Here is a 10,910-nt window from a genome sequence, read left to right on the forward strand (position 1 = left end):
ATTCATCCTCCCTTCCTTTATTCATCCGGTTCCTTCCTTCCTTCATCCTCCCTTTCTTTATTCATCCGGTTCCTTCCTCCATTCATCTTCCTTTTCTTTATTCATCCAGTCCCTTCCCTTAGTCATCCTCCTTCCTTCCATTCACCCTCCCTTCCTCTATTATCCTCCCTTTCTAATTATTCATCCCACCTTCCTTTATTTTTATTAATCCTCCCTTCCTTTCTTAATCCTTCCTTCAATTATTTATCCTCCCTCCCTCTATTCATCCTCCCTTTCTTTATTTATCCCCCTTCCTTTATTTATCCTCCTTCCCTTTATTCATCCTCCTTCCTCTATTCATCCTCCATTCCTACATTCATTCTTCCTTCTATCATTCATCCTCCCTCCCTTTATTCACCTACCTCGCTTTTATTCTCCTCCCTTCCTTTTTTATTCATCCTCCCTTCCTTTATTCATCCTCCCTTCCTTTCTTCATCCTCCCTTCCTTTATTCATCCTCCCTTTCTTTATTTATCCCCTTTTCCTTTATTCATCCTCCTTTCCTTTATTCATCCTTCCTTCCTTTACTCATCCTCCCTCCCTTTACTCATCCTCCCTTAAAACATTGATTTGAATCGATAAGTTGTAAATAACCGCATGACCTCAAACTTGACTTTTCATGTTTATTTGCAGAATATTTGCTAAGTTTTTGCAAGGATTATTATCTATAGTTAACATAATCTAGTCATCTAGAGACATCAAAGAGACATCAATTTGTATAGAAGTGGATGGTCAGGAAACTTTTTATAGTCTTTAAACTTATTCATGTTTAATCCTTCAGTTGTTGATCATCATTTAATTTTATTCTTCAGTTGTTAATCTTGTTCATCTTAAAATACGAAGATGTTGATTTTGTTCACCTTTCATTCCTAAGTTGTTGATCTTGTTCATATTTATCTTTATTCTTCAGTTGTTAATCTTGTTCATCTTTATTCTTAAGCTGTTGATCTTGTTAATCTTTTTCTTAAGGTGTTGATCTTGTTAATCTTTTTTCTCAAGCTGTTGATCTTTTTTTTCTGAGGTTGTTAATCATGTTCATCTTAATTCCTAAGTTGTTGATCTTGTTCATTTTCACTCCAACTCAAGTTGTTGATGTGTTCATCCTGAATCCTTAAGTTGTAAATCTTGTTCATCCTGAATCCAAAAGTTGTAAATCTTGTTCATCCTGAATCCTTAAGTTGTTGATCTTGGTCATCTTGAATCCTTAAGTTGTTAATCTTGTTTATCTTTAATTCTTAGGTTAATGAACTTGTTCATCTTCGCTCAAATTCAAGATGTTTAATATTTAAGCCTTGAACCTTAATCCTTAAGCAGCAGTTGACCTTGTTCTTATTCATCTTTAATCCTGAAGTTGTTAATCTTATTTATCTTTAATCCTGAAGTTGTTAATCTTATTTATCTTTAATCCTGAAGTTGTTAATCTTATTTATCTTTAATCCTGAAGTTGTTAATCTTATTTATCTTTAATCCTGAAGTTGTTAATCTTATTTATCTTTAATCCTGAAGTTGTTAATCTTATTTATCTTTAATCCTGAAGTTGTTAATCTTATTTATCTTTAATCCTGAAGTTGTTAATCTTATTTATCTTTAATCCTGAAGTTGTTAATCTTATTTATCTTTAATCCTGAAGTTGTTAATCTTATTTATCTTTAATCCTGAAGTTGTTAATCTTATTTATCTTTAATCCTGAAGTTGTTAATCTTATTTATCTTTAATCCTGAAGTTGTTAATCTTATTTATCTTTAATCCTGAAGTTGTTAATCTTATTTATCTTTAATCCTGAAGTTGTTAATCTTATTTATCTTTANCCCCCCCCCTGCTAGGTTCTTTCTGTCTCTCTATATCTTGTTCTATGAGTTCTATCTAGCTGCTATGAAAGGATTATCTTGATAAAATCTCGGGGTTTAATCAGAACTATAAATACTATTCCCCTCTCACACCCCATGCCGGGATTTTCGATAGATGATTATAGATTGTTATTTATTAGTTTTGCAATTTAGCAAAATATTAAAGTTTGCAATATGCGTCGCTTGGTTCAGTCTCTCTCAGCCAGTCCCGGATATCACATCAATCTTCATAATTGAGGGATTGCAATTTTCTTACAACTGAATTGCCACAAACTCATGTTTTCTAATTCCTTCAAGTTTACAACATGATGGTGTAAACCTTTGATATTTCAAATTTATATATATCATTTTAATTTTAATTCACAGTTTGAAATATCAAAGGTCTACGGCATTGGGTTGCAAAGCCTCAAATCCTTTTTTAATTTTGGATTATGAAAAAATATTAGTGAATTTGATTACCAGTTTTTTTTAACCTATAAACCCCATAAGTGTCCAAAAAAATTTCAACTAATTTTGTCCAGCCGTTTGGCCAATAGATAGATAGATAGACTACTAAGTTTTCTTCGGAATTAATTTAAAATATGGCAAAAAGTAAGATGACTAAATTTTATAAAAATAAAACGAAAATATTTAAAGAAAAAATTTCTTGTTTGAAAACAATATCTGAACAAACACATTAACAGAGTTTGTTTGTCACATCACATTGTAAAAGAACTATATTTTTTAATTATCTTAACTTTAATCAGAATTATGAAGATGTCACATGTATTGGTTGGCTACATATATTGGTCTGGACTAGGTTTAGTATATCTATACTTTTTTATGAATTTTTAATTTATAAGTTTTTTGTTTTCATATTGCTTTTATTTTATTTCTGTTTGAATTGCATTATCCAAAACATTAAAACATTTTATTTCCAAATCCGACACAGAAAGAACGAAGAAATTTAATAAAAGTTATTGAAGCCATACAAGTAAATATAAAATGTCTATTTCTCTGTTGATTATTTTGACCATTTGTTTCTGTGACAATGACTATTAATTTAACTTATTTTTTCTGCTTTTTCTTCAATATTTTTTTGGCAACTTCTTTTGACAGGGAAAATTGTTTTACTTTTAATTGATTTTAAAATTGCATTTCTTTCGAAGGAATTAATTTTCTAATCCCTTTAATTATTCAACCTGATGTAAATAGGTATAGTAGACCTTTGATATTTCAAACTATAAAATTCTGTTATTTCAAATAGTTTGAATATTTTTTAATAATTCAGTTTAAAGGGACTGTAAAGGAAAAATGAAAGGGGGTATAGGCTGAAAGCTAATCACTTTAGCTCTAGATCGTGACCCATGAAAGTTTTATCTGATGTTCCTGTCTCGAGAAATTGATATAAAACTGATATATATACTGGTCAGTGGTCATGTGTCTCCGCCTGTATCACGTGACCACTTTACTGCACTGCCATTGGTGGAATTTCTGGTCAAGCAATGCGGACATTCAAATAATATTATGAATTAAATCTATAAAAAATAGAAATAACAAATATAAAATTAGAATTGGAGTAAACCTAAGTTACAATTAGCTTTCTCTGGGATATCATCTGGGATATGCATATTTGCTGAATTTGATCTTTTTAAACCCACTACTTTTATACAAAAATGTATATATATATTAATTTTCTTATAAATTTGACAAAGTTGTAAATCAATTTCTCGAGATAGGAACATCAGATATAACTAAAGTGATTAGCTTTCAGCCTATACCCCCTTTCCTTTTTCCTTTACAGTCCCTTTAAATTAAATTTTTTTTAACAAAATTTAAGAAGAGGAGTGAATTTTTTTTTCTCCGCCGTTGCATCTTCTTTTTATCTGATCATACATCTTCTGTTCTTCTCTTTTAGATCTATGAATTCTAGTCTCTGTAGACAAGGGAAAAAGCATTTTGAGACATATTTCTGATTCATACTATTCTTTAATTTGATATCTCGGCACGAGAAATATCAAATTAAGTATAATAGAAAGTGACTGTTTATGAGTAGAAATCATAAGTATTTGCAGTTTTCAGTAATGTCTGACTGTTGAAGGTTAGCTTCAAAGACGATTTCCTCAATATTCTTACAGATTGATAAAATAAAAGTCACACTGCACTAAGTGGGGTTTGTCAGAATTCCGCCTTAATAATGACAAATGGAATAAGAAAGGTTTGGCTAGGAGTGGATATTTTCAACAAAAGAATTCTTGTTTTTTGTAAGTTCATCTCAGACACAGTGCTTTATAATACGGCCTCACCTACAGCAATTTTTCACTTGCAGCCGGCAGAGTATAAACAGGTATTATAGTGCATGGCACACAACATATCAGGATTCTATTTTCTATGTTTCCATTTTCCTTGCTGATGGCAAGAGGGAAGGGGAAGAGAGAGAGAGAGAGAAACCCCTTCTTCTCTGCACTATTTTTTTCTTTTTTTTGAAGTAGGGCGTACTGCCCTGTTTTATTCCACACAGGGTTCTGTTCAGCCACAAGAAAACTGGAGAGAGTTGTACAAGAACCTGACTGTTCTGAGCTCCCTTAATGCTTACACATAAAACCAGATTCAATCGAAAGAATTAACGTCTTTCCAACAAGTTGGAAACTTAATAACAGCTAACCAGGCTTGTTAGTTTTAAAGATTATATATAGAGATTATAAAATCTGAGTTTGTGACAAAAACTCAATTCCTTTGATACTTTTTGATACGTTAATACATATCTTTCTTAAACAATTCTTCTTTTGTCAGGTGGATATCTATTTGAAGTGTTAGGTCAAGTTACTGTTATTCTTCTTTATCTTCTTCTAGTTCAAATATCCATCATTTCAATCCTTATCTTGGCTTGGAAATCATGCAGGTAAAACTATGTTCCCAATGAAAGGACTATTAAAGAGACAGACCGGCTATGTAAGGTAGTTAAGCTGAGTATGCAGTGTTGCGGACAAATTCTTTAGGATTTATTTGAGATTTGAGACACATAAAACGTTTCCACGATGTATAATTACTGAGTTTGAGTGCATAGTCGACGTTCAAAATTATGAATTTGGGTGGGTACGTTTTCAGAAAAGGTTTTTTTAAATTATTAAATAAAGACGACGAAAAATAAAGCAAAAATTATGCAGTAAACTGATAAGATGGTTGCGAACATATTTCTTAAAAGAAATTTGTCAATAAATCAATGCTAGAATCAATTATTTCGTTTGCATCATTATATAAAATTTCTTATTTTCTATGAATTTATTCGCAGATTTCTACAAATTCCTCAAATGTCGTCTTTTCAATAAAAATTCCCGAATTTCTGCAGAAAATCTTTGTGAATAATTGAGAGATTATAGAAACTAACAATTGAAAAAGATTACTTATTTTCGATGATAAGATTAATTTTTTTTTCCTCAACCTATTCCTAAATAATTAATTAGTTTACTGTAGAATTTTGTTTTCATTTTTTGTCGTCGTTATTAAATAATTAAAAAACAATTCTGAAAACGTATCCACCCAAAAGTACGATTATGATTATGTCTCAAATGAATCCTAAAGAATCTTTCCACAACACTGCATACTCAGTTCAACTACCTACTGTCTCCCTTTTTTATCTCTTATTATCAGGATTACTGGCCGGGACAAAAAGTAATTCATATTATTCCAAGATTTGTTAAAAATTTCGTAGATTTTATAAATATTTTCGAATGTAATTGTGCAATTTGAATTCAATGTTCTGAATATTTTGTATATTCGTTGATGTTTGAATGACTAGGCTTATACAAAATCGATAAATCTTGGAGAAAAATAGAATTCCCAATTCATTGATTCCTCATAGTCTAACAACTACACATTAACTTTAAGCTATTTTTATCCATCACACTGATCCAAAGGTTGCAAGCAGCTCTCAAGTAAAAAATTTTGAAAATGAAATTGAGTCTGCCAAAAACTCAATTATATAATCCCTATATAGTTGTAAACCAATGTCGTAGACCTTAGATACTGAAAACTGAAAATTGAAAAATGAATTCAGTTAGATCAAATAACCTGAGTTTGAAATTAAAAGTTTAAACCATCAGGTTTAAAAGATATAGGGCTTAGACATGGACAATTTGAGTATGTTGCGAAGACTCAATTTTACTTCTTGAAAAATAAAGGTAAAAACAAGTGGTTTTAAATAAAAACAACAAATATGTACGGTTAGAGAGTTAAGAGCAAGGAAAAACACAATTTGAAAAAAATTGAAACTTTAAAGTTGACATATTCTTGAAAATTCAAGATTCATGTGCCGTAGCCCGCAAGTGAATATGATATTACAAGGTGGAATTATAAAATGGAACTGATTCTTCGCCTCAAACTCTAATTTTCCAATCCTTTCTCTAATTTTTTTCAACCTTATGTACTATACATTAAACATTTGATATTACAATTTAGACTATTTGATTTATCAGAACTCATAACTTAAACTATCAAAGGTCTACGAGTAATAAATCAGATATAAAGATTTAAATCAATTAATAGATCAAATAAAGATTTAAATCAATTAATAAATCAAACAAAGAAATAAAGAAATATTCAATGGTAAATAAAAAAAGGTTATAAAGGAACCGAGTCTTTGTCGCAAACACAAATTTTCAAATCCTTATATCTTTGTTTATACCTTATACCTCTTCAAGCTTAGACTATTTGATTTAAGAGATTTCATAATTTGAAATGTCTAAGGTCGACAACATTGGGTAGCTAAGAGACAGGGATTTAAAAAATCAGAGTTTGAGGCAATAACTCAATTTCTTTTGGAAAATAAAGTAATGCCTTTATTGCATCCAATTCTTGTTTAGTTCTTTACATATATAGCAAAATATTGCAAACACATTTTTTATATCTTTCGAAAAAAAAACAGATTTTTCTATTATAACTTAGTTAATTTGACAAAAAGTGTCTCAATGGTTCTGGCCTCAGAAATATCTTTGAGTTACTAATTTAAGAAAATTGCATATTTTTTGCTTTAGTCGAAAAAGTGGAGTTGGCAGAAGTAAAGGAAAACTGGGTTGGTCCAGTTCATCATCAAATATGGATTGTATCAAAATATTACGAAATATTAGGTAAAACTATGTTATACTACAGAAAGATTCCTAAAACCGTGAAAAAGAACTCAAGTTATGATTCTAAATAGTCCATTGAACAAGGGAGGGGTGGCTACTCTCAGGGTTTTGGAATTGATCCCAGGGTTTTGGAGTGCTCCCAGGGTTTTGGAATTGATCCCAGGGGTTGGGAGTGCTCCTAGGATTTTGGAGTTGCTCCCAGGGTTTGGGAGTAAAGTGTGAACATTTATCAAACCTTTTCTGGAAAGTCCTTTGAATCCTATAGTCTTGTTTTAGCTTTTGCATTATAACCATTTTTTATTTCAGTTTTTCAGAAAAAATCCAATGAAAAAAAATTGGAAATGAGATAATTTATATATAAATATGTTGAGATGTATTAGACCAGCGCAAATGAAACCTTCATTTATCTAGCTAGCTATATTTTTTCAATATTTACCAATAATGATTAATGTAAAAGCTAAAACAAATGTCATCAGTTTGGCTGATCAAAACAATATAATCGCCACAGGCTGCTTGGACTAAAACTTGCGATTTTTCCCCCTGCAAGTATCCGAACAAAGACAGTAAAAAAGCGGTAGCAGAGCCTTTTTTAAATTAAAATTTTCGATTATAAAGTACCCTTTCAGAAATGGTCGGGTAAAATTTAGCATTTTACTCCTAAACCCCAAAGGAGCAATTCCAAGACCCTGAAAGCAGCCACCCCTCCCTCATTGAACATAGAACAAGCAATTGTGAATTTCAAAATATCAAATTTATTCATGGATTAAATTTGATTTCTTATCGTCCCTTTCAATGTTTTAATTTTTTTCTCTCTTTTAGGATGTATGGCATAAGAGTATAGCATCTGTTTAATTTATTTTTCTATGATTTTTCGAATTTCATGTTTAAGTTGTATATTTATATTTATATTGTATATTTATTTAATATTTTCATATTGCCGAAATATATGTGGATTTCTTTACTAAACAACCTTTCTTTTCTTTCTGTTGTACAAAAATAAATTTTTCGTTACTTAATTTACTTTTTGTGGCGTGATGTTAGCAGGCCCATAGCGATTGGGGGGGGGGGGGGCGGGTATCTGATACTAAAAAAAGAAGGAAAAAATTTAAGGATGAGAACCAAAAGTGAAAAAAAGAAAGGAAAAAAAAGAAAAAGAGCGATTATCAAAACGTCGAATACAAAAGGTCGATGATACAAAAGGTCGTTGATACAAAAGGTCGTTGATACAAAAGGTCGACTGCTAAAAAAATTTGTACATTGAGCTCATATACATGCAAAGTTGGAAATGTGGCCGCAGCGCTTGGCCCCAGCCTGTTCTAGCCGCAGTGCTCGCACCCCCCCTAGCCTGTCTTAGCAGTAGCACTGGACCACATAGCCTATTCAAGCCGCAGCGCTTGGCCCATAAATTGGCTTAACCTAACCCTGATATAATGCTAAAAAAATCTCAGTCGAAAAACTCCATTTTTATGTGTTTGGACGTTTTGAAGTACATATTCGACGTTTTGTAATTTCGACATTTATAACAGTCGACTTTTTGTTATTTGATATTTTGATAATCCACGTTTTGTACCCGCTCATAAATAAAAATCTATTTGCTTACAAGTAATGTGGTACAAGTAATTTTTCTTCAAAAATAATCTATCTTTCAAAATATCTATCTAAAATTTAAGAAAGTGTGTTAAAAATAAATAAATAATTTAATAGATATATAAAATTTCATAGGTAGAGAAAAATCAGTTTCTTATATCTACATTTTAAAATCGTGTAGATATAGTATTTAAAAAGAGGATCTTGAAAATCTTCTCGGCTTTTAAAATATTCTTTTTAACTTATGTACTTGTTTACTTTTTGTGTGGTTATACAATGTACTTTTTGTGTGGTTATACGTTTTGTAAACTAATGTACTTGTTTACTTTTTGTGTGGTTATACGTTTTTTAAACTAATATACTTGTTTACTTTTTGTGTGGTTATACGTTTTTTTTTAACTTACAACGTTGTTTACTTTTTGTGTGGTTATACAATGTACTTTTTGTGTGGTTATACGTTTTTTAAACTAATGTACTTGTTTACTTTTTGTGTGGCTATACGTTTTTTTTAACTGATGTACTCGTTTATTTTTTGTTATACGTTTATTAACTTAAGTACTCGTTTACTTTGTTATACGTTTATTAACTATTGTACTTGTTTAATTTTTGTGTGGTTATACGTTTTATTAACTAATGTACTTTTTGTGTGGTTATACGTTTTTTAAACTACTTTACTTGTTTACTTTTTGTGTGGTTATACGTTTTATTAACTGATGTACTTCTTTACTTTTTGTGTGGTTATACGTTTTTTTAAACTAATGTACTTGTTCAATTTTTTGTGGGTTTGTATTGATATTTTGTTGATATCATTAGTGTTGTAAATATTTTTCTTTTTTTGTCGATTTAATATATATCCAGTTCGTTTCTAAATAATTCATTTTTTCAATTACTGTAATTACTGACAATTCTTTGCTGTATTGAGAGCATGAAATTCACTGAAAAACATTTTGGTACGTTTTATTCAACTATCTCAGACTCAATGCATGAAATTTGGTAATGGGACATTTTGTAGAACGACATTTCTTAGACAGGACATTTCAAAGATAGGACATTTCATATGAAGACATTTTATAGACATTCCATAAACTGAGATTATTTTACATAGATTATGAAGGGTGATTAAAAAAGGGTAAATACCGAAATCTTGCATACAATAAAGTATTTTATTTTGGTAAACTCATTTTTAACAAAAATGTATGAAATTGTTGATTTTTTTTATAGGCAATTTGATACTCTTTAAAAAAATCCACAAAACTATATTTTATTTAAAATTAAATGAATAGAAAAACAGGAGTGCGGGAATGTATTATTTCTATCACACCTTAAAATCTTAAACAGATCGCATTAGTAGTTTCAGAGAAAATGCGCGAAATCAAATTCAGAAAATCTGCAATTCTTTTTTAGAAAAAAATCATTTTTAAGATTTTATTCTTTTCAAATCTTTTTATAATATGAATTTTTGAGAAAGGTAAAAATGTCTTTATCATATTAATAGAAAAATACGCATAAAAGAGTGTATCATTAAAATATACAGAGCTGAAAACTTTAGAATGGTGGATATTGAGATTAATGCTTGATCCTTTCTTTTTCTTAATATCGACACTAACCTAATCTTGTTCTTGTATCCTGAAAAGTGTGTTTGAGATTAATATTCAGAAACGGGAGGGACTCTCTAATTTAATATTATATACAGAAACAGGACGAACTCTCTAAATTTAAAATTTTTCTCTACTGTATCAAAGAATGAGAACGGTTTAAGAAGAAAATCAAAAGTGTGCCCATTGGATACTCAGATTAAGTAATCGGGATTTAGGATATTTCATTCTTAAGTTTTCAGCTCTGATTTCTTAATTCAAGTTTGAGCATTTTCTCCTAAACTACTTATCTTAATCTATCTTCATATATTCCCGCACTTTTGTTTTTATACTAACATTTTAAGTAAAAAATAGTATTGCAGTTTTTTTAAGTCTATTAGATTGCCTATCAAAAAATAAAATTCAAAAATTCATACATTTTTGTTAAAAATGAGATTACACAAAAACATGCTTTATTATATGCAAAATTGCAAGTTTACAAGTAATTAAAGAGAAGCTTTTTTTAATGACAGTTTTTGTTTCTCTATGTTTCCATGTTTTTGTGTATGAATGCTGTTTAAAAGCTTGATATAATTCAAAATTTAAATCGAAAGTCGTGTTCATTATATTGATATAATTGCCTCCCACCGTATATAAAATGTCTTTCTATGAAATATCCCAACACCAGAACTCACTGAAAAACAGTAAAAATCTTATGCATTTTTGTACATTTTATGCAACTACAATAATAAAATTCGC

The sequence above is a fragment of the Eurytemora carolleeae genome, unplaced genomic scaffold (assembly GCF_000591075.1).
Source record: "Eurytemora carolleeae unplaced genomic scaffold, Eaff_2.0 scaffold990, whole genome shotgun sequence".
In the NCBI taxonomy this organism is placed as follows: domain Eukaryota; kingdom Metazoa; phylum Arthropoda; class Copepoda; order Calanoida; family Temoridae; genus Eurytemora; species Eurytemora carolleeae.